Raw genomic sequence first — 24673 nt, 5'->3', positions numbered from 1 at the left:
GGCGCACTGCACGTGAGCCCCCCAGGAGCCCAGTGAGATGCTAACAGCATCTCTGGGCTGCGATCGCCTCTTCCTGATTGACAGGCAGAGGCGGGCGCGAGGCGGGAGGGGTGCGTGCCAACGGCATTAGAACTCCATTGGCGGGGCACGGTATGGACAACGCAGGCATGTCCAGAACATTGGGGGGGGGGGGGCTGCGGCAGCTGCGTGATGTCACATGCAGCCGCTGCGACCCAGGACGTGGTGGAAAGCGGCCTACCAGCACACAGGAGCTGCACTGGCAGGGAGCTACTTGCCAGGTGCAAAACCATTGCCACCATGCAATGGTTTTGCACCTTTTCGGAGGGGGGGGGGGGGGGGGGTTTGGGCCTGACATGCGAGGCGGACTAGCCCTGTGCTGGGCGTCCCCCCGCATGTCAGAGTAAATAATCGTAGATGTGCTACATTTAGCATATCTACAATCAACTCTGAATTACCCCCTTAATCCAGATAAATTCACATTTGGTTTTTACTTACAAACGTTACCAAATTAAGTGCCTAAATACCTGTTGTTGCGCAGGGGACATACATGCTCTGACGAGGTCAAGGCATGTCTCAGGTCATCCTACTTATGGCCAAGAGTCAACGTAATATCCTTGAGAGTCAACATGCGAGTGCACCTTAAAGGCGACTTGAAAGCAGAGGAGTTTTCTGAATTACTTCTGAAAGTAGGGGTTGGCAAGTTGGAGTAGGGGGGAAGAGTCTGCATTTCTGAAAACCTCTGCGATATAGTCTACGACTTGAACGCTTTGACTGAGAGGGTCTACCCGGCCTTGAATGAGAATGGAGGTAAAAGTGTCTCTTGGCTAAGTGACTAATGACTCAGCAGATAACATCAACAACACTCTGTTGAAGAAACCGGATACTAATATGGGTAGGTACAAGTCAGTGGATTCCAAGGTGGAGGTGGAAGACACCATTCATGACCCTGCAGAGTTTCTGCATACTCTGAACCCACCCGGAATACCACCTTGTGTACTCTATCTCAAGGCCGGTGCCCCCATAATGCTTTTGCTCAACTTCAGTCCACCCAAAGTGTGCAGTGGTACCAGGCTGCAGGTGAAGACTCAGCGCAAACATGTAAATGAAGCGACAATATTCACAGGCGTTGGCCTTCATTCCGAGAATTCCTCTGATGCCATCAGACTACCATTTCCAGTGCATCTGGCTGCAGTTTCCGGTAGCGGTCTGCTATGCCATGACCATTAACAAAGCTCAGGGGCAGAGTGTGAAAGTGGCTGGTGTGGATCTGAGGACTGACTGCTTCTCCCATGGCCAGGTGTATGTTGCCGGTCTTCTCTGGAAGCCCGGCCATTCTCCAGCCTGAAGGAAAGACTAAAAATGTAGATTACCAGGAAGTCCTTCACAATTGAGGTTACATGCATGGAAATACTTGGAATTCCCTAGTGAAACACCGGGTATTCAGCTAGTAACACATAAAAGACATGGTTTAAGCCTCCGCTGGGGCCTCTATAATCATGGGAGACCAGCGCACTGTAATAATGTAAAAAGGGTATTCAATCCAGTAATGTGACACAGCAAATAACTGGAGCTGCCCTGGCATAGTGTTCGAAAACAGGAATACTCATCAGTAGCCGGGACATTAATTAGCCACCCATAATAATGATAGGAAATCATTATTATAGATGACTAATGAACGTCCTGTCTGCTGATAAGTATTCATTAAGCAATAATTATTATGGATGACTAATTAACGTCCCAGTTGCTGATAAGTATTCCTGTTTTTAATCACTATGTGAGGGCCGCACCTGTTATTTACTAAGCGTGTCCTACTAATCGGATTGAATATAATTTTTTACATTACTACGTCGTGCTGATCTCACATAATTATAGAGGCTCCGGTAGAGTATGTATCATAGTTGCCTACCCTCCCACATTCTGCAGGAGACTCCCTGAAATAGTAGCAATCTCCCTCACTCCCTGAATGGTCCCTCAATCTCCCTGAAAAAGAGAAATCATAGATACATACATTTAAATGGGATCATCAGAGCCAATTCCCTGCATTGATTATAGGACACAATTAACCCTATGGCTACATGCCTTTTATAGGTTTCCTGTGGCCGCTTACAGTATATGGAACCTCTTGTAAAACACAATACACAAACAAATCCTGCAAAATATAAGAGTCTTTTCTTCAATAAGTAGATCTTACTAATTTTGGGGCTCATTTACATTTGGATGTAAGTCATTTTCATGACACGCCTGTCAGATGTAGCAGTACACGTCTGCGCTGATAGGTGTTACTTTCACAATCTCCCTGAAATGCTTTTTCAAAAGTAGGCAAGTATGGTATGTATGTGACTAATGAATCATTAATGCAGAAGCTGGACATGTGAGAAGCAGTCATCTAGCTCCGTCAGTCTCTGAGTCCAGCGTCACGGTTACCATGGTCACCAGCTGACGCGGGCGGAGTGACATCATCTGAGAGGGTCTGGAAGCAGGACACACGACTGCACAGCGTGGTTCACTGGTGGGTTTCTGACCTTCTATAAAAATTGGAAGTATCTGAAATTGGAATTCCACTTACTGGGAGGAAGTGGAAAAAGGAACCGCTACGGGCACAGTACCAGTTAGAAGACTGTAAGTGGGGTACGCTTGCCCATTTATGTTCTTTCATTCAGTGAATTGTTTTATCATAAAAAGTATTTAAAGATACCTTTATGGACTTTTTTGAACACTCGCAGAGTGTAAGTACGGTACACCAGTCTATTCCCCTTGCTATCAAGAGGATTGGTGGAACAGATTCCACTGTGATATAGTAATTGGGCTGTTTTCTTCTCCATTACTTTAACCGGTTAGGGCACAACTCTGGGAGGAATTGAAAGAGTGTGAACAGCATGTCCATCGGGTTAGGAGAAATTCGGACCCAAAAAGAAACCTTTACGTGTGAAAATCCATGTGTTTATATGTGACCTATCACCTTAGATCAAGGACGTACTACACGATATTGCTCTTCTATTTATTTCTTTGAGGAACATTGGACCGACCAGGGGCGGATAGGGAACAAAAAGCGGCCCTGGAAAAATTTGTACTAGTGGCCCCACATGGGCAGCACCAGAGGTGTAAGGTCTAGCCATGGGCCATGGCAGCAGCACCCTCCCCCCCAAGACTTTCCAGATAGTGGGCATGTCCAGCATCAACGGGGAAGTTAAAAAGAAATAAATTAAATGTTATGAGCACATTATATGATACACCTTCAGAATTTAGGAAACTATATCATTCTTTAGAAAGATATATTTTCTTGCTTATTACACCAACCGTATCCCAATGACTATTCACTCAATCTTATATGTCAGCCAAGCAGGCAGACAGAGCATACACTAGATCACAGGTTCTCAAACTCGGTCCTCAGGACCCCACGTGGTGCATGTTTTACAGGTCTCCACACAGAATCACAAGTGAAATAATTAACTCCACCTGCAGACCTTTTAAAATGTGTCAGTGAGTAATTAATACACCTGTGCACCTGCTGAGTTACCTGCAAAACATGCACTGTGTGGGGTCCTGAGGACCGAGTTTGAGAACCACTGGAGTAGATCATCTGCAATCACAGGCTAAGTGGCAAAGTCATTTTCATATATGCAAATTATTTTTTACAGACTGACGTGTTCCCGTATGTGTGAGGCACCTGAGTGTGTCATTTAGCTGTGTGCAGTAGAGGTAGTACTCATTTTTATTGTGTGTGTATATATATATATATATATATATATATATGTGCAGTGTATATATCTGCTGATCCTCTCTATCAGTCTCTCCATAGGTTACCTATTTTTTATTGTATTTAATATCAAATACTTGTACTTACACTCAAGGCTATTGATTAAATGAAGCTAAAATACATCTCTTCACTTATCTCAAAATGTCAACATCTCTGCTCTGCACAAGATCTGCGTCTCTCACCCACACGCATTACTCGCTCTCATTCACGATTGCAGGACTTTCTTTGTGCTGCGCCCACTCTGTGGAATGCCCTACCACGCACAATTAGACTCTCCTCCATATTTTGTCTTTATGCGCTTCGCATCCTTCTGACCCCGGCCCAACATTGTTGTGTGACAATATCGCACAGCCCTTTGTAACCTGGCTGGACCATTTTGCAATAGATCGCACCTATTCTTGTGTATCAATTATTTCCCTATAGATTGTAAGCTTGCAGAATCCTCCCTGGACAGACAGTGTCTTCAGTCGGTATTCACTATTCATGTAGGAAGATGCCTGTTTGAGTAGGAAAATAACCAATGTCATCATCATCATCATCATCATCCAACAGAGGTTCAACTAGACTTGTACCTCTGTGTCACCTCCTGCCCCCTGTTTCCGCTCCAGCCTATTGCACCCTGTGTCACTCCAGACTCCTGTGTCGTTCTTGCCACATGCCCCATGTTCCTTCCAGACCTTTGAGTCACTCCAGACACATACCACGTATCCCCTCCAGCCACCTGTGTCACTCCAACCTCATGCCCCATGTCACTCATGCCACATCCTCCATCTGTCCCCTCTAGCCCTGTGTCACTTCAGCCACATTCTTTGTGTCCCCTCCAACCCTGTGTCACTCATGCCACATGCCCTGTGTCACCTCCAGCCCCTGCATCATTCCAGACACATGTCTTGTGTCCCCTCCAGCCTCCTGTCTTTCCAGCCACATGTTCCCTGTTGCACTCTAGCTTCATTCCCTGTGTCACTCATGCCACATGCTCCATCTGTGCTCTCTAGCCCCATGTCATTCCAGCCAAATGCCCAGTGTCCCCCACAGTCCCCTGTGTCACTCATGCCTTATGCCCCATGTCCACTCCAGCCCTATGTCACTCATGCCACATGCTCTATTAGTCCCATCCAACCCTGGGTCACTCCACCCACTTGCACCTTGTCCCCCACAGTCCACTGTTACTCCAGCCACATGCCCCATATCCCCTCTAGCCCCCTGTGTCACTTCAGCCTCCTGCTCCCTATGTCTTCTCCAGGGCCCTGTCTCAATCCAACCCCATACCCCCTGTGTCCCTTCCAGCTCCCTGTGTCTACTCCAGCCACATGCCCCTTGTCCCCTCTAGCCCCCCTGTCACTCCAGCTCAAAATATCTCCTCTAGCCCCGTGGTCAGTCAGTGCCTTACCTCTGCCAGAGCAGCGGCTGCCATGTGGTAGACTCCTGTGCCGCCCATCAGGAAGGACACAGGGTTCCCAGTCCTGCTCCTAGTACAGCATGTAGGATGATAGCAGTGGCCCAACGCAGGTAGGTGTCCCAGCTGGCACTGGGCGACAGCTTATGACAAGTATACCACACTGGCCAGACCTCCATACAGCCTGCCTTCCTGACTGCCCTGAGCTGGCAGCTGCTGCTGCTTCCACCCGGTTAACGGCACCTGGAGAAGATGACACCTTGCGGTTTGCTTTCCAAGTGGAACAGTAATCCCAGAGGTGCTGGGGGTGGGTCCGGCCCGGTGGGCCTTGCGGTTTGCTTTCTAAGTAGAACTGTAATCCCAGAGGTGCTGGCGTGTGTGGCCGGCTCAGTGGGGACTTTACCATGTCGCAGTTCCCCAATCCACTGCTGGATTCACACTTTCCTAAAATTTACAGAAGACTCAAAAGTTTGGGGAAGTTCTCCCAGCTGCCCACTTCCCCAGTGAAGTGGGCGGGGCAGGGAGTATGATTGCGGAACTCAATCCAAGCAAATTACAACAAGACATCATGGGGGAGGGGCTGATGTGACACAAATCATAGTGTCACGTCACAAACCCTCTCACCTGGATCTCCCCCTCAATGGATGCCTTATGAATAAATATATACAGTATATAGATAATGACAACCAAATAAATCAAATGATACAAAAGGATTCACTCTTTAATACATTTATTGATCAACATGATTCAACATGAAATTTCTTTGTCGGAAAATGTATGTGCACCTCTAGCGTCATCTGTCTTTTGCTGCTCTGTAGTAAATACTTTGAACTCTTAACTAGACAAAATTAATTCACAATTAAACCACAAATAAAACTTACATTATTGATTAACTCACTTTCTGAATAAGCCAAGCAAGCTTTATTTCTTATTAATGTTTACCAAGACATCATCCACTGTAAAGAGGCAGAAATTGATCTCCTCGTAAGGACTGGCAACCCCGCTCTCAAATAAGATGGCACATGTTTTGCCATCCCGCCAGACAGCAAGATCGGAGTAAGCCGCTGGGCCTTTGTGAATAATCCACGATCTAGACCATTCTTTAGACATCAGAGGAGACTTATTTAAGTAAATCCCAAGATCTTTACGCCCCTCCTTGGTTGGGTGTGAGAATAAAAGCCAGTCTTGCCCTGGCTGTTCAGTCCCTAGGAAACTTACAACACTGCCGAAACATCCTTGACATAGCTCTTTCAATTTACTACTTTCTTCAACAGTTTGAAACTCCCCTCCGGCATCCAGCATCTGTGCCTCCACCCTCTTCTTGGACGTGCCTCGGGCATTGAGGTAGAGCATTCTCTTGTTATCCTCATACATTATTTCCGCCAGCTCACACTCACCACACTCAAATTTGTCAATCTGTTCTGATATTCGCCACGTGTTCCCCTGGTCCTCACTGTAGAAGTAGAATGATTGGGCTTTAGGGTTGCACCAACATATACACCGGCAACTGGCTACATAAACATAGGCTGGAACAATGAGTTTCCCAGATGATGTCTGGATTCCATGTCCAGGAGAGAAAAAGATGGTGGCCAGATTACTGATATTATTGGTCAGGTCGGTGATGTCAAAGATGCTGCTCCAGGTTTCCCCATAATCCCTGCTGGTGACGTAACACATCTTGGAAGCATTTCCGCACATCTTCATGTGTGTTTCCGTCACTCCTTCGGGTATGCAGTTGAAGAATAAGAACAAAACCTTTGTGGTGTCTTCATAGACGGGACAAGGGTTCATTGTACGATGGTTCTCCATATAAACTTCTGTTAGGGCTTTTACATTTTCCCACTGATAATATAAAGGAAGAAAAAATGTTACATATTGGTATCTATATATATATATCTATTGCTTGTATTTGTTACTAGCAGGCCAAGTGTAGTGTCTGTGTCACTCAATGTAGGATGGTCATAGATCATCAATGATTTGAAATCATCAATGTTCTATGACAAATGGTAACTACTTTTACCATCGATGAGAGAGAACCAGATGGTTTCCCACCATCAATGATACAGCGTTATCTATTTTTCTTTCTCCATGGTATCGGACATTCAGCCTAGCTCTACCCCTTAACACCCATGAAGCCCCAACCTCATGCTCTGCTTGGCCCAAAGCTCATTGCACACTAAATCAGGGGTGACCAATGGTGGGTAAAACCATCAATGGTTCCCTTGCACACCATCAGGGTTATCCATCAATGGTGTCCATTGATGGATAACCCACCAATGTTGTCATAACTCCAGGTGCGGCAATTCTCCAGATACACCAATCTGAGAACGCTGCCCATGACACCTTACTGGTTACCTCAGCACGTGTGGTAAATCAACATGGTAACTGCCACCAGCAGAAGTACCTTTTGGGTGAAGCCCAGGGTGAGCTTTTGCTCTCACCCCCAAAGACAATTATTAATACATAAAAATGAGGTAACAGCCTCTCGGGGCTTGGGTGTGAAAACACACAATCCAGAACTAAGATTAAGATTTTTAATCCATGTCAAAACTTCAAATCTTATAGTTACAGAAAAAGAAAAGTTACAAGAATATAATAGTTTAAATAGTCACACAAGTAATTACAATTTCTAGAAATAAAATAGGGAGAAAACAATGTTCTAGTCACCTGCAGTACAGAACGCTGTAGAGTGAGGTCTCTCTTCCTATCCTGGACATTATCAACTCCAGTTTCTCCCTGTATGCCACCTCAAAGATAATGACCCATTTTCAGAGTCAGTTTCCCATATTTAAAGCTACATGCTGTAGCTTCCCCCCCACCTAGTTAAGATTCCTTTAGCCCTCCCAAAACCAGAGCGGAGTGAGTCTCAGCTGGCACTGTGGGGGTTTCTCAGCCATCCTCACAGGGCTGATACTTTCATCTTTTATGGCTTTCTTTAGAGCTCTGGGCATGAATTTATAATCAGCCTTGGCTAGATTTTACATCCTGCTGCAGGAAGGACAGCTCACATCTTTCCAGCTATAGTGTCTCTGAGGGGTTCTCCCAGGGGCTCGCCAAACAAACTCTTGTCCCTTACATCAAAGGAGATCTGACACCTCTTGGTGGTGCTGAAAACAAGCTGTGTCCCAGCAGTAATTAAATCTCATCCAGTTGTCAGCCTAATACATTTTCCACAATACAATATACTGTACATGGATATATCAATACATCAGATAATATTTTTTTTTAATCATGCCCATTCCAATATAAAATAAGATGGCCATCCCTAACTCAGTAAACTAGAAGCAGGAAGTAATTACAATCCATAATATGACATAACAGTGATCACTTTGAATAAAGAAAATAAAAATATTGCAAGGTCACAGAATTTAGAGGTCCCTTCATCAGGACAACACCTTCCAAGGCCAAAATCACATAATGTTTTGCTATGTAATAATTAGCATTCTACATCATTGACAAATTGGGCAGCATGGTTGGTGTAATGGTTAGCATTACTGCCTCACATTACTGAGGTCTTGGGTTCGATTGCCACCACATCCCTAACTGCTTGTAGTTTGTATATTATCCCTGAGCTCGCATGGTTTCCTCCAGGGGCTCTGGCTTCCTGACACTATCCAGGGACCAAATGCTATCTGTAAATCTGCTGTGGAGTACAGTTTGTGTGCACTATGGGGGTCATTCCGAGTTGTTCGCTCGTTATTTTTTTTTCTCGCTACGGAGCGTTTAGTCGCAAACTGCGCATGCGCAATGTATGCAGCGCGCCTGCGCCAAGTAAATTAGCACAAAAGTTTGGTATTTTACTCACGGCGTAACAAAGTTTTTTCATCGTTCTGCTGATTGGAGTGTGATTGACAGGAAGTGGGTGTTTCTGGGCGGAAACTGGGCGTTTTCTGGGAGTGTGCGGAAAAACGCAGGCGTTTCAGGGAAAAACGAGTGAGTGTCTGGAGAAACGGGGGAGTGGCTGGGCGAACGCTGGGCGTGTGTGTGACGTCAAACCAGGAACGAAACTGACTGAACTGATCGCTATTTGTGAGTAGGTCTGGAGCTACTCAGAAACTGCTAAGAAATTTCTATTCGCAATTCTGCTAATCTTTCGTTCGCAATTCTGCTAAGCTAAGATACACTCCCAGAGGGCGGCGGCTTAGCGTGTGCAATGCTGCTAAAAGCAGCTAGCGAGCAAACAACTCGGAATGACCACCTATATAAGTAACTGTAAATGAATAAATAACAATGCAAAAAAGGAATGGATCATGCAAAGTCATAAATGGTAAACTGGTATGGGCTATAGCGAGGTCAAGGCGGTGGTACTTTTTAGATCACCAAAATTTCAGGATGGAGCTGGGTTTTTTTTTTTAAAAAGATCACTGGAAAAAATAAGATTTTACTTACCGATAAATCTATTTCTCGTAGTCCGTAGTGGATGCTGGGACTCCGTAAGGACCATGGGGAATAGCGGCTCCGCAGGAGACAGGGCACAAAATAAAAGCTTAAGGATCAGGTGGTGTGCACTGGCTCCTCCCCCTATGACCCTCCTCCAAGCCTCAGTTAGGATACTGTGCCCGGACGAGCGTACATAATAAGGAAGGATATTGAATCCCGGGTAAGACTCATACCAGCCACACCAATCACACCGTACAACTTGTGATCTGAACCCAGTTAACAGTATGATAAACGTAAGGGAGCCTCTGAAAAGATGGCTCACAACAATAATAACCCGAATTTTTGTAACAATAACTATATACAAGTATTGCAGACAATCCGCACTTGGGATGGGCGCCCAGCATCCACTACGGACTACGAGAAATAGATTTATCGGTAAGTAAAATCTTATTTTCTCTGACGTCCTAGTGGATGCTGGGACTCCGTAAGGACCATGGGGATTATACCAAAGCTCCCAAACGGGCGGGAGAGTGCGGATGACTCTGCAGCACCGAATGAGAGAACTCCAGGTCCTCCTCAGCCAGGGTATCAAATTTGTAGAATTTAGCAAACGTGTTTGCCCCTGACCAAGTAGCTGCTCGGCAAAGTTGTAAAGCCGAGACCCCTCGGGCAGCCGCCCAAGATGAGCCCACCTTCCTTGTGGAATGGGCTTTTACTGATTTTGGCTGTGGCAATCCTGCCACAGAATGTGCAAGCTGAATTGTACTACAAATCCAACGAGCAATCGTCTGCTTAGAAGCAGGAGCACCCAGCTTGTTGGGTGCATACAGGATAAACAGCGAGTCAGATTTTCTGACTCCAGCCGTCCTGGAAACATATATTTTCAAGGCCCTGACAACGTCAAGCAACTTAGAGTCCTCTAAGTCCCTGGTAGCCGCAGGTACCACAATAGGTTGGTTCATGTGAAATGCAGAAACCACCTTAGGTAGAAATTGAGGACGAGTCCTCAATTCCGCCCTGTCAGAATGAAAAATTAAGTAAGGGCTTTTATATGATAAAGCCGCCAATTCTGACACACGCCTGGCTGAAGCCAAGGCTAACAGCATCGACACCTTCCATGTGAGATATTTTAAGTCCACAGTGGAAAGTGGTTCAAACCAATGTGACTTTAGAAAACTCAACACCACGTTGAGATCCCAAGGTGCCACTGGAGGCACAAAAGGAGGCTGTATGTGCAGCACCCCTTTTACAAATGTCTGAACTTCAGGTACTGAAGCCAGTTCTTTCTGGAAGAAAATCGACAGGGCCGAAATTTGAACCTTAATGGACCCTAATTTTAGGCCCATAGACAGTCCTGTTTGCAGGAAATGAAGGAAACGACCCAGTTGAAATTCCTCTGTAGGGGCCCTCTTGGCCTCACACCACGCAACATATTTACGCCAAATGCGGTGATAATGTTTTGCGGTTACGTCCTTCCTGGCTTTGACCAGAGTAGGAATGACTTCTTCTGGAATGCCTTTTTCCCTCAGGATCCGGCGTTCAACCGCCATGCCGTCAAACGCAGCCGCGGTAAGTCTTGGAACAGACAAGGCCCCTGCAGTAGCAGGTCCTTTCTTAGAGGTAGAGGCCACGGTTCGTCCGTGAGCATCTCTTGAAATTCCGGGTACCAAGTCCTTCTTGGCCAATCCGGGACCACGAGTATAGTTCTTACTCCTCTCCTTCTTATGATTCTCAGTACTTTTGGTATGAGAGGCAGAGGAGGGAACACATACACTGACTGGTACACCCACGGCGTTACCAGAGCGTCCACTGCTATTGCCTGAGGGTCCCTTGACCTGGCGCAATATCTGTCCAGTTTTTTGTTTAGACGTGACGCCATCATGTCCACCTTTGGTTTTTCCCAACGGTTTACAATCAGGTGGAAGACTTCTGGGTGAAGTCCCCACTCTCCCGGGTGAAGGTCGTGTCTGCTGAGGAAGTCTGCTTCCCAGTTGTCCACTCCCGGAATGAATACTGCTGACAGTGCTATCACATGATTTTCCGCCCAGCGAAGAATCCTTGCAGCTTCTGCCATTGCCCTCCTGCTTCTCGTGCCGCCCTGTCTGTTTACGTGGGCGACTGACGTGATGTTGTCCGATTGGATCAATACCGCCTGACCCTGAAGCAGAGGTTTTGCTTGACTTAGGGCATTGTAAATGGCCCTTAGTTCCAGAATGTTTATATGAAGAGATGTTTCCATGCTCGACCACAGGCCCTGGAAATTCCTTCCCTGTGTGACTGCTCCCCAGCCTCTCAGGCTGGCATCCGTGGTTACCAGGATCCAATCCTGAATGCCAAATCTGCGGCCCTCTAGTAGATGAGCACTCTGCAGCCACCACAGGAGAGACACCCTTGTCCTTGGCGACAGGGTTATCCGCTGATGCATCTGCAGATGCGATCCGGACCATTTGTCCAGTAGATCCCACTGAAATGTTCTTGCATGGAATCTTCCGAATGGAATCGCTTCGTAAGAAGCCACCATTTTTCCCAGGACCCGCGTGCACTGATGCACTGAGACCTGGCCTGGTTTTAGGAGGTTCCTGACTAGCTCGGATAACTCCCTGGCCTTCTCCTCCGGGAGAAACACCTTCTTCTGGACTGTGTCCAGAATCATTCCTAGGAACAGTAGACGTGTCGTTGGAATCAGCTGCGATTTTGGAATATTTAGAATCCACCCGTGCTGACGTAACACTACCTGAGATAGTGCTACTCCGACTTCTAACTGTTCCCTGGATCTTGCCCTTATCAGGAGATCGTCCAAGTAAGGGATAATTAAAATGCCTTTTCTTCGTAGAAGAATCATCATTTCGGCCATTACCTTGGTAAAGACCCGAGGTGCCGTGGACAATCCAAACGGCAGCGTCTGAAACTGATAATGACAGTTTTGTACTACAAACCTGAGGTACCCTTGGTGAGAAGGGTATATTGGGACGTGGAGATAAGCATCTTTGATGTCCAGAGACACCATATAGTCCCCTTCTTCCAGGTTCGCTATCACTGCTCTGAGTGACTCCATCTTGAATTTGAACCTTTTTATGTAAGTGTTCAAGGATTTCAGATTTAAAATTGGTCTCACCGAGCCGTCCGGCTTCGGTACCACAAACAGCGTGGAATAATACCCCTTTCCTTGTTGCAGGAGGGGTACCTTGATTATCACCTGCTGGGAATACAGCTTGTGAATGGCTTCCAAAACTGCCTCCCTGTCGGAGGGAGACTTTGGTAAAGCAGACTTCAGGAACCGACGAGGGGGAAACGCCTCGAATTCCAGTTTGTACCCCTGCGATACTACCTGTAGAATCCAGGGATCCACTTGCGAGTGAGCCCACTGCGCGTTGAAATTCTTGAGACGGGCCCCCACCATATCTGAGTCTGCTTGTAAAGCCCCAGCGTCATGCTGAAGACTTGGCAGAAGCAGGGGAGGGCTTCTGCTCCTGGGAAGCGGCTGCATGGTGCAGTCTTTTTCCTCTTCCTCTGCCCCGGGGCAGAAAAGAGTGGCCTTTTGCTCGCTTGTACTTATGGGAACGAAAGGACTGAGTTTGAAAAGACGGTGTCTTTTTCTGCTGATGTGGAGTGACCTGGGGTAAAAAGGTGGATTTTCCAGCCGTTGCCGTGGCCACCAGGTCCGATAGACCAGCCCCAAATAACTCCTCCCCTTTATACGGCAATACTTCCATGTGCCGTTTGGAATCCGCATCCCCTGACCACTGTCGCGTCCATAACGCTCTTCTGGCAGAGATGGACATAGCACTTACTCTTGATGCCAGGGTGCAAATATCCCTCTGTGCATCACGCATATATAGTAATGCATCCTTTAAATGTTCTATAGTTAACAAAATATTGTCCCTATCCAGGGTATCAATATTCTCAGTCAGGGAATCCGACCATGCGACTCCAGCACTGCACATCCAGGCTGAGGCGATTGCTGGTCGCAGTATAACACCAGTATGTGTGTATATACTTTTTAGGATATTTTCCAGCCTTCTATCAGCTGGTTCTTTGAGGGTGGCCGTATCAGGAGACGGTAACGCTACTTGTTTAGATAAACGTGTGAGCGCCTTATCTACCCTAGGGGGTGTTTCCCAACGCGCCCTAACCTCTGGCGGGAAAGGATATAATGCTAATAATTTTTTAGAAATTAGCTGTTTTTTATCGGGGGAAACCCACGCTTTTTATTTACCTCATTTATTTCCTCTGACTCAGGAAAAACTATTGGTAGTTTTTTCTCACCCCACATAATACCCTTCTTTGTGGTACTTGTAGTGTCAGAAAGGTTCAATGCCTCTTTCATTGCCGTGATCATGTAACGTGTGGCCCTACTGGACATTACGTTTGTCTCGTCACCGTCGACACTAGACTCAGTATCTGTGTCAGGGTCTGTGTCGACCCACTGAGGTAACGGGCGTTTTAGCGCCCCTGACGGTGTCTGAGACGCCTGGACAGGCACTAATTGATTTGCCGGCTGTCTCATGTCGTCAACAGTTTTTTGCAAATTGCTGACATTATCACTTAATTGTTTAAATACAATCATCCAGTCAGGTGTCGACTCCCTAGGGGGTGACATCACCAACACAGGCAACTGCTCCGCCTCCACATCATTTTCCTCCTCATACATGTCGACACACGCGTACCGACACACAGCACACACACCGGGAATGCTCTGATAGAGGACAGGACCCCACTTAGCCCTTTGGAGAGACAGAGGGAGAGTCTGCCAGCACACACCCAGCGCTATATATATATACAGGGATAACCTTATATAAGTGTTATTCCCTTATAGCTGCTGTTATTATCGTTATTTGCTGCCAAAAATGCCCCCCCTTCTCTTTTTTACCCTGATTCTGAAGCAGGACTGCAGAGGAGAGTCAGGGAGCCGTCCTTCCAGCGGAGCTGTGAGGGAAAATGGCACTTGTGTGCTGAGGAGATAGGCTCCGCCCCTTCACGACGTCCTTATCTCCCGCTTTTTTGTGTAAAAATGGCAGGGGATTAAAATACATCCATATAGCCCAGGAGCTATATGTGATGTTTTCTTTTTGCCACCTAAGGTATATACTGTTATATTGCGTCTCAGGGCGCTCCCCCCCAGCGCCCTGCACCCTCAGTGACCGGAGTGTGAAGTGTGCTGAGAGCAATGGCGCACAGCTGCGGTGCTGTGCGCTACCTTAGACTGAAGACAGGATGTCTTCTGCCGCCGATTTCACCGGACCTCTTCGTCTCTTCTGGCTCTGTAAGGGGGACGGCGGCGCGGCTCCGGTGACCCATCCAGGCTGAACCTGTGATCGTCCCTCTGGAGCTAATGTCCAGTAGCCTAAGAAACCCGATCCACTCTGCACTCAGGTGAGTCCGTTTCTTCTCCCCTTAGTCCCACGATGCAGTGAGCCTGTTGCCAGCAGGACTCACTGAAAATAAAAAAACCTAAACTAAACTTTTATTCTAAGCAGCTCAGGAGAGCCACCTAGATTGCACCCTTCTCGGCCGGGCACAAAAATCTAACTGAGGCTTGGAGGAGGGTCATAGGGGGAGGAGCCAGTGCACACCACCTGATCCTTAAGCTTTTATTTTGTGCCCTGTCTCCTGCGGTGCCGCTATTCCCCATGGTCCTTACGGAGTCCCAGCATCCACTAGGACGTCAGAGAAACATCTGTATTCATTAAAAATAAATGAAAAGAGAATTTTTTCAATGGTTCAAAATTTCAGTATAAGCACTCAATGGACGGGATGTAATGAAGTCCCGGCGGCCGCGCAGGAATTTATTTAAAGGGGCAATCATGTACAAGCCTTGTACTTGAGTGCCCCTTTAAAAAATATATCTTAGTTCATCCTGGCCGATATTTTAAATGCACAGCAGTATCACCCCAAAAGGAAATGATCACATAGAAAGCATTAAATGAAAGCACTCAAGTACATTAGGACTTGTTCAACCTTATCTTATAGTGAAGTCTCAACAGCAATGTTTCGGAGACGCTGACCCCTTTCTCAAGCTATAGCGCAAGCTAGCATGTTTATCTATTTTTTATTTCTATTTTAAATCTGTGTAACTGAAACCCAATGGGTATGGACATATCAGCATAAACTGGGCTGACAATGCACCAACAGCAATTTATATAAATAGATTTCTATTATCAGCACATTAAGAAGTGATAAATCTCAGATTTATCAAAGGACATTGAAACAGCCCTTGTATCTTATCTTAATAAGGTCTTGAGAAATCTCTACATTAATAATTTGCTTGCGTGACTTCAGAAAATCTGGCGAAGACCAGAGTCAGGGCTGCCATCAGAAATTATGGGGCCCGGGACTGACAAAATAGGCACAAACACGCCCTGCTTTCGCCCAGCCATGCCTGCATTTTTTCTGGCACGCCTGCGTTTTTCCGAAAACTCCCTGAAAACGGTCAGTTGCCACCTAGAAATGCCCACTTCATGTCAATCACTCTGCGGCCACCAGTGTGACTGAAAAGTAGTGATGTGCACCGGACATTTTTCGGGTTTTGTGTTTTGGTTTTGGATTCGGTTCCGCGGCCGTGTTTTGGATTCGGACGCCTTTTGGCAAAACCTCACCGAAAATTTTTTGTCGGATTCGGGTGTGTTTTGGTTTCGGGTGTTTTTTTTCAAAAAACCCTAAAAAACAGCTTAAATCATAGAATTTGGGGGTCATTTTGATCCCATAGTATTATTAACCTCAATTACCATAATTTCCACTCATTTCCAGTCTATTCTGAACACCTCATACCTCACAATATTATTTTTAGTCCTACAATTTGCACCGAGGTCGCTGGATGGCTAAGCTAAGCGACACAAGTGGCCGACACAAACACCTGGCCCATCTAGGAGTGGCACTGCAGTGTCAGGCAGGATGGCACTTCAAAAAAATTGTCCCCAAACAGCACATGATGCAAAGAAAAAAAGAGGCGCACCAAGGTCGCTGTGTGACTAAGCTAAGCGACACAAGTGGCCGACACAAACACCTGGCCCATCTAGGAGTGGCACTGCAGTGTCAGGCAGGATGGCACTTCAAAAAAATTGTCCCCAAACAGCACATGATGCAAAGAAAAAAAGAGGCGCACCAAGGTCGCTGTGTGACTAAGCTAAGCGACACATGTGGCCGACACAAACACCTGGCCCATCTAGGAGTGGCACTGCAGTGTCAGGCAGGATGGCATTTCAAAAAAATTGTCCCCAAACAGCACATGATGCAAAGAAAAAAAGAGGCGCACCAAGGTCGCTGTGTGACTAAGCTAAGCGACACAAGTGGCCGACACAAACACCTGGCCCATCTAGGAGTGGCACTGCAGTGTCAGGCAGGATGGCACTTAAAAAAAATTGTCCTCAAACAGCACATGATGCAAAGACAAAAAGAGGCGCACTAAGGTCGCTGTGTGACTAAGCTAAGCGATACAAGTGGCCGACACAAACACCTGGCCCATCTAGGAGTGGCACTGCAGTGTCAGGCAGGATGGCACTTCAAAAAAATTGTCCCCAAACAGCACATGATGCAAAGAAAAAAAGAGGCGCACCAAGGTCGCTGGATGACTAAGCTAAGCGACACAAGTGGCCGACACAAACACCTGGCCCATCTAGGAGTGGCACTGCAGTGTCAGGCAGGATGGCACTTCAAAAAAATTGTCCCCAAACAGCACATGATGCAAAGAAAAAAAGAGGCGCACCAAGGTCGCTGTGTGACTAAGCTAAGCGACACAAGTGGCCGACACAAACACCTGGCCCATCTAGGAGAGCACTGCAGTGTCAGACAGGATGGCACTTCAAAAAATAGTCCCCAAACAGCACATGATGCAAAGAAAAAAAGAGGCGCACCAAGGTCGCTGTGTGACTAAGCTAAGCGACACAAGTGGCCGACACAAACACCTGGCCCATCTAGGAGTGGCACTGCAGTGTCAGGCAGGATGGCACTTCAAAAACGTTGTCCACAAACAGCACATGATGCAAAGAAAAATGAAAGAAAAAAGAGGTGCAAGATGGAATTGTCCTTGGGCCCTCCCACCCACCCTTATGTTGTATAAACAGCAGGGCCGGTTCTACACCTTGTGGCGCCCAGTGCGAGAGTTACCACTGCCCCCCCCCCCCCCCCCCCGTGGCAAAACAGTTAGTGTGCGGGGCGTGGCTTAATAGGGGAGGGGCGTGGCCAGTTATGCTCACAGTAGCTGTGCCCCCCAGTTGATTTGCCCCTGTAGATATGCCCCCAGTAGTTGTGCCCCCTCTTTATTTGCTCCCAGTATTTGTGCCTCCTCTTTATTTGCCCCCAGTAGTTGTGCCCCCTCTTTATTTGCGCCTCCTCTTTATTTTGCCCCCAGTAGTTGTGCCCCCTCTTTATTTGCGCCTCCTCTTTATTTTGCCCCCAGTAGTTGTGCCCCCTCTTTATGTGCCCCCAGTATTTGTGCCTCCTCTTTATTTGCCCCCAGTTGTTGTGCCCCCTCTTTATTTGCCCCCTGTCGCTGTGCCCCCCCCCGCTTACAAACACACACACACACAAAATAATAAAAACAATACTTACCACTGCCCCGCTCCTGCTTCTTCTGCTGCTGCTGCTGCTGCTGCTCCGTCAGTCTGGCCGCCCGCTCCTCTCTATGGGAGAGACGTCAATGACGTCTCTCCCATAGCGCCGCACAGACACTAGAGGTCAATAACGACCTCTAGTGTTTGTGCCTGGAGCCGGCTGCAGCGGACGCCCACACAGCCCACGGCGTCTGCTGCAGCCGTGGAGCGGGGAGCGGAGTGCGGGCAGGTGGCGGTGCCTGCGGGGTGACTGCGGCCGCGCCCCCAGGCCGCAGCGCCCCGGGCAAAGGCACTGCTTGCCCGCACCAAGGACCGCTCCTGATAAACAGGACATGCACACTTTAACGAACCCATCATTTTAGTGACAGGGTCTGCCACACGACTGTGACTGAAATGACTGGTTGGTTTGGGCCCCCACCAAAAAAGAAGCAATTAATCTCTCCTTGCACAAACTGGCTCTACAGAGGCAAGATGTCCACCTCATCATCATCCTCCGATATATCACCGTGTACATCCCCCTCCTCACAGAGTATTAATTCGTCCCCACTGGAATCCACCATCTCAGGTCCCCGTGTACTTTCTGGAGGCAATTGCTGCTGGTGAATGTCTCCACGGAGGAATTGATTATAATTCATTTTGATGAACATCATCTTCTCCACATTTTCTGGATGTAACCTCGTACGCCGATTGCTGACAAGGTGAGCGGCTGCACTAAACACTCTTTCGGAGTACACACTGGAGGGAGCAGGGGCGTGCTCTGTATATAGGCTGAGGGGACAGCCCTGTCATTGAGGCAGAGTTAGAGCTGCCTCTTCTCCTCGTTTTTTTGAATGGGCTTTTTCTGCCGGTGGCTTGGCTCCGCCCCCCGCCTCAGCCACATTATTATTGACAGCCAGAGGCACTGCTCCCGCTGCCTCCCATCCACAGCTGCCTGCATTTTCACAGCCTAAATGATGAAAAATAATACAAAGAAGATTTATATAACACAGAATATGTTATAAATATCTTCTTTGTCAGTATGACAGGGGAGGCACTGCCTCCCCTGCCTCCCCTGACTGCACGTCCCTGGGACGGAGGGCAACTTAGGTAGAATAAAGCCAGTTTGTGCAAGGGCCTCCAAATTGCCTCTTTTTCCTGCCAGTATACGTACGGACAGTCTGACGTGCCTACTTGGATGCGGTCACTCATATAATCCTCCACCATTCTTTCAATGGTGACAGAATCATATGCAGTGACAGTAGACGACATGTCAGTAATCGTTGGCAGGTCCTTCAGTCCGGACCAGATGTCAGCACTCGCTCCAGACTGCCCTGCATCACCGCCAGCGGGTGGGCTCGGAATTCTTAGCCTTTTCCTCGCACCCCCAGTTGCGGGAGAATGTGAAGGAGGAGATGTTGACAAGTCACATTCCGCTTGACTTGACAATTTTCTCACCAGCAGGTCTTTGAACCTCTGCAGACTTGTGTCTGCCGGAAAGAGAGATACAACGTAGGTTTTAAATCTAGGATCGAGCACGGTGGCCAAAATGTAGTGCTCTGATTTCAACAGATTGACCACCCGTGAATCCTGGTTAAGCGAATTAAGGGCTCCATCCACAAGTCCCACATGCCTAGCGGAATCGCTCTGTTTTAGCTCCTCCTTCAATGTCTCCAGCTTCTTCTGCAAAAGCCTGATGAGGGGAATGACCTGACTCAGGCTGGCAGTGTCTGAACTGACTTCACGTGTGGCAAGTTCAAAGGGTTGCAGAACCTTGCACAACGTTGAAATCATTCTCCACTGCGCTTGAGTCAGGTGCATTCCCCCTCCTTTGCCTATATCGTGGGCAGATGTATAGGCTTGAATGGCCTTTTGCTGCTCCTCCATCCTCTGAAGCATATAGAGGGTTGAATTCCACCTCGTTACCACCTCTTGCTTCAGATGATGGCAGGGCAGGTTCAGGAATGTTTGGTGGTGCTCCAGTCTTCTGTACGCTGTGCCTGAATGCCGAAAGTGGCCCGCAATTCTTCGGGCCACCAACAGCATCTCTTGCACGCCCCTGTCGTTTTTTCAATAATTCTGCACCACCAAATTCAATGTATGTGCAAAACATGGGACGTGCTGGAATTTGCCCAGATGTAATGCACGCACAATATTGCTGGCGTTGTCCGATGTCACAAATCCCCAGGAGAGTCCAATTGGGGTAAGCCATTCTGCGATGATCTTCCTCAGTTCCTGTAAGAGGTTGTCAGCTGTGTGCCTCTTATGGAAAGCGGTGATACAAAGCGTAGCCTGCCTAGGAACGAGTTGGCGTTTGGGAGATGCTGCTACTGGTGCCGCCGCTGCTGTTCTTGCTGCGGGAGGCAATACATCTACCCAGTGGGCTGTCACAGTCATATAGTCCTGAGTCTGCCCTGCTCCACTTGTCCACATGTCCGTGGTTAAGTGGACATTGGGTACAACTGCATTTTTTAGGACACTGGTGACTCTTTTTCTGACGTCTGTGTACATTTTCGGTATCGCCTGCCTAGAGAAATGGAACCTAGATGGTATTTGGTACCGGGGACACAGTACCTCAATCAAGTCTATAGTTGCCTCTTAATTAACGATGGATACCGGAACCACGTTTCTCACCGCCCAGGCTGCCAAGGCCTGAGTTATCTGCTTTGCAGCAGGATGACTGCTGTGATATTTCATCTTCCTCGCAAAGGACTGTTGGACAGTCAATTGCTTACTGGAAGTAGTACAAGTGGTCTTCCGACTTCCCCTCTGGGATGACGATCGACTCCCAGCAGCAACAACAGCAGCACCAGCAGCAGTTGGCGTTACACTCAAGGATGCATTGGAGGAATCCCAGGCAGGAGAGGACTCGTCAGACTTGACAGTGACATGGCCTGCAGGAATATTGGCTTTCCTGGGTAAGGAGGAAATTGACACTGAGGGAGTTGGTGGTGTGGTTTGCAGGAGCTTGGTTACAAGAGGAAGGGATTTAGTGGTCAGTGGACTGCTTCCGCTGTCATCCAAAGTTTTTGAACTTGTCACTGACTTATGATGAATGCGCTGCAGGTGACGTATAAGGGAGGATGTTCCGAGGTGGTTAACGTCCTTACCCCTACTTATTACAGCTTGACAAAGGCAACACACGGCTTGACGCCTGTTGTCCGCATTTGTGTTGAAATAATTCCACACCGAAGAGCTGATTTTTTTTGTATTTTGACCAGGCTTGTCAATGGCCATATTCGTCCCACGGACAACAGGTGTCTCCCCGGGTGCCTGACTTAAACAAACCACCTCACCATCAGAATCCTCCTTGTCAATTTCCTCCTCAGCGCCAGCAACACCCATATCCTCATCCTGGTGTACGTCAACAGTGACATCTTCAATTTGACTATCAGGAACTGGACTGCGGGTGCTCCTTCCAGCACTTGCAGGGGGCGTGCAAATGGTGGAAGGCGCAAGCTCTTCCCGTCCAGTGTTGGGAAGGTCAGGCATCGCAACCAACACAATTGGACTCTCCTTGGGGATTTGTGATTTAGAAGAACGCACAGTTCTTTGCTGTGCTTTTGCCAGCTTAAGTCTTTTCATTTTTCTAGCGAGAGGATGAGTGCTTCCATCCTCATGTGAATCTGAACCACTAGCCATGAACATAGGCCAGGGCCTCAGCCGTTCCTTGCCACTCCGTGTCGTAAATGGCATATTGGCAAGTTTACGCTTCTCATCAGACGCTTTCAATTTAGATTTTTGGGTCATTTTACTGAACTTTTGTTTTTTGGATTTTACATGCTCTCTACTATGACATTGGGCATCAGCCTTGGCAGACGACGTTGATGGCATTTCATCGTCTCGGCCATGACTAGTGGCAGCAGCTTCAGCACGAGGTGGAAGTGGATCTTGATCTTTCCCTATTTTACCCTCCACATTTTTGTTCTCCATTTTTTAATGTGTGGAATTATATGCCAGTATCAATAGCAATGGCCTACTACTATATATACTGCGCACAACTAAAATGCACCACAGGTATAGAATGTAGATGGATAGTATACTTAATGACGACACAGAGGTAGGCACAGCAGTGGCCTTCCGTATCGTACTGCTATATATAGTATACTGGTGGTCACTGTGTCAGCAAACTGCAAAACTAAAATGCACCACAGGTATAGAATGTAGATGGATAGTATACTTAATGATGACACAGAGGTAGGCACAGCAGTGGCCTTCCGTATCGTACTGCTATATATAGTATACTGGTGGTCACTGTGTCAGCAAACTGCAAAACTAAAATGCACCACAGGTATAGAATGTAGATGGATAGTATACTTAATGACGACACAGAGGTAGGCACAGCAGTGGCCTTCCGTATTGTACTGCTATATATAGTATACTGGTGGTCACTGTGTCAGCAAACTGCAAAACTAAAATGCACCACAGGTATAGAATGTAGATGGATAGTATACTTAATGACGACAAAGAGGTAGGTACAGCAGTGGCCTTCCATATCGTACTGCTATATATAATATACTGGTGGTCACTGTGTCAGCAAACTGCAAAACTAAAATGCACCACAGGTATAGAATGTAGATGGATAGTATACTTAATGACGACACAGAGGTAGGCACAGCAGTGGCCTTCCGTATTGTACTGCTATATATAGTATACTGGTGGTCACTGTGTCAGCAAACTGCAAAATAAAAATGCACCACAGGTATAGAATGTAGATGGATAGTATACTTAATGACGACACATAGGTAGGCACAGCAGTGGCCTTCCATATCGTACTGCTATATATAGTATACTGGTGGTCACTGGTCAGCAAAACTCTGCACTGTACTCCTCCTATATAATATTAATTATACTGGTGGTCCCCAGTCCCCACAATAAAGCAGCACACTGAGCACAGATATGGAGTGTTTTTCAGGCAGACAACGTATACTGGTGGTCACTGTCAGCAAAACTCTGCACTGTACTTCTGCTATATAATACAGCTGCTCCCCAGTCCCCACAATTAAGCAGTGTGAGCACAGATATATGCAGCACACTGAGCACAGATATGGAGCGTTTTTTTTCAGGCAGAGAATGGATAAAACTGGTGGTGACTGATCAGCAAAACTCTGCACTGTACTCCTCCTAACAGCTGCTCCCCAGTCCTCCCCACAATTAAGCAATAAAGCAATCAAGTTCAACAATAAACGGAGAGGACGCCAGCCACGTCCTCTCCCTATCATCTCCAATGCACGAGTGAAAATGGCGGCGACGCGCGGCTGCTTATATAGAATCCGAATCTCGCGAGAATCCGACAGCGGGATGATGACGTTCGGGCGCACTCAGGTTAGCCGAGCAGGGCGGGAAGGTTCGAACCTGCCTCGGACCCGTGTAAAATGGGTGAAGTTCGGGGGGGTTCGGTTTCCGAGAAACTGAACCCGCTCATCACTACTGAAAAGCATCGCTAGACCCTGTGTGAAACTATATCATTCTTTGTAATAGTATGTCACGCGTGCGCATTGCGCCACATACACATGCGCAGAAGTGCCTTTTTTTGCCTCATCACTGCACAGCGAACTAATGCAGCTAGCGATCAACTCGGAATGACCACCTTTGTTGCTTTGTTTGCAAAAATCTGTAGCTCTGTCAGGATTCTAAAATAGGATATTTGAAAACCCAATATATAATCTCTCCCGTTCGGCTATGGACTTACTGTGGCATTTCCGGTCTCGTAGACCCCGCGTCTCATGACCAGGTACTTGGCACTGGCGTCGCTCTCACTGATACGCTCCTCGGCAAAGGCCAGAAACATGTTCTTCACTTTGATGTAGATGAGAGAGGGGATCCGGTACACAGAACCGTTTGGCTCTTTCTTGAACAGAGGAGTTAATTCTGGATGTGCAGCCATCATGTATGGTCCTAAAGCACAGAATGCATAATAACATCATTTGGCAAACTGCACAGACTCAGGCTTAGAATTATACGGGTGTCATACAAGAGATTTGCCTTCCAGAAGTACACTTCAGACTTTGTACTTGTCTCCGATAAAATTGACAGATGTACGAATATAACACTGTTTATCAATGGCCAAAGTTCCTATTGGCATCAAATACTGTAGTTTAATATCTACCTTCTTTCTCTTACGTCCTAGAAGATGCTGGGATCCACATTAGTATCATGGGGTATAGACGGGTCCACTAGGAGCCATTGGCACTTTAAGAGTGTGAGAGTGTGGGCTGGCTCCTCCCTCTATGCCCCTCCTACCAGACTCAATTTAGAAAATGTGCCTGGAGGAGCCGGTCACAGCTAGGGGAGCTCTCCAGAGTTTCTCTAGTAAAAGTTTTTTTTAGATTTTATTATTTTACAGGGAGGCTGCTGGCAACAGCCTGCCTGCAGCGAGGGACTAAGGGGGGAGTAGTGTCCGCCCTGCGGGGTCTGAGCCACTGTCTCTGCTGACAGGACGCTCACCCCAGCAGCATGCCGCCACCCCCTTACAGAGCCGAAGATCAGTGGCAAGTGAGTCACCGATCCCCCTAGCAAGCGGGGGGGCTGGTGTGAAGGTGGCGGCAACAGGGTATGGAGCACTGTGAGGGGTGCCCTGAGCCAGCGCCTACA

The 24673-nt window shown here is 47.4% G+C and overlaps 1 pseudogene; it reads right to left on the bottom strand.

Moving 5' to 3' along the window:
- Nucleotides 1-6068: 6068 nt before the first annotated feature.
- LOC134989580 (sialidase-4-like) lies at nucleotides 6069-23969 on the bottom strand (annotated as a pseudogene).
- Between the last annotated feature and the right edge of the window lie 704 nt (nucleotides 23970-24673).

Source organism: Pseudophryne corroboree, chromosome 2, assembly GCF_028390025.1.
Source record: "Pseudophryne corroboree isolate aPseCor3 chromosome 2, aPseCor3.hap2, whole genome shotgun sequence".
Taxonomy (NCBI): Eukaryota; Metazoa; Chordata; class Amphibia; order Anura; family Myobatrachidae; genus Pseudophryne; species Pseudophryne corroboree.
Note: the sequence above shows the minus strand (reverse complement) of the source record. Positions and strands in the feature narration are given on the sequence as shown.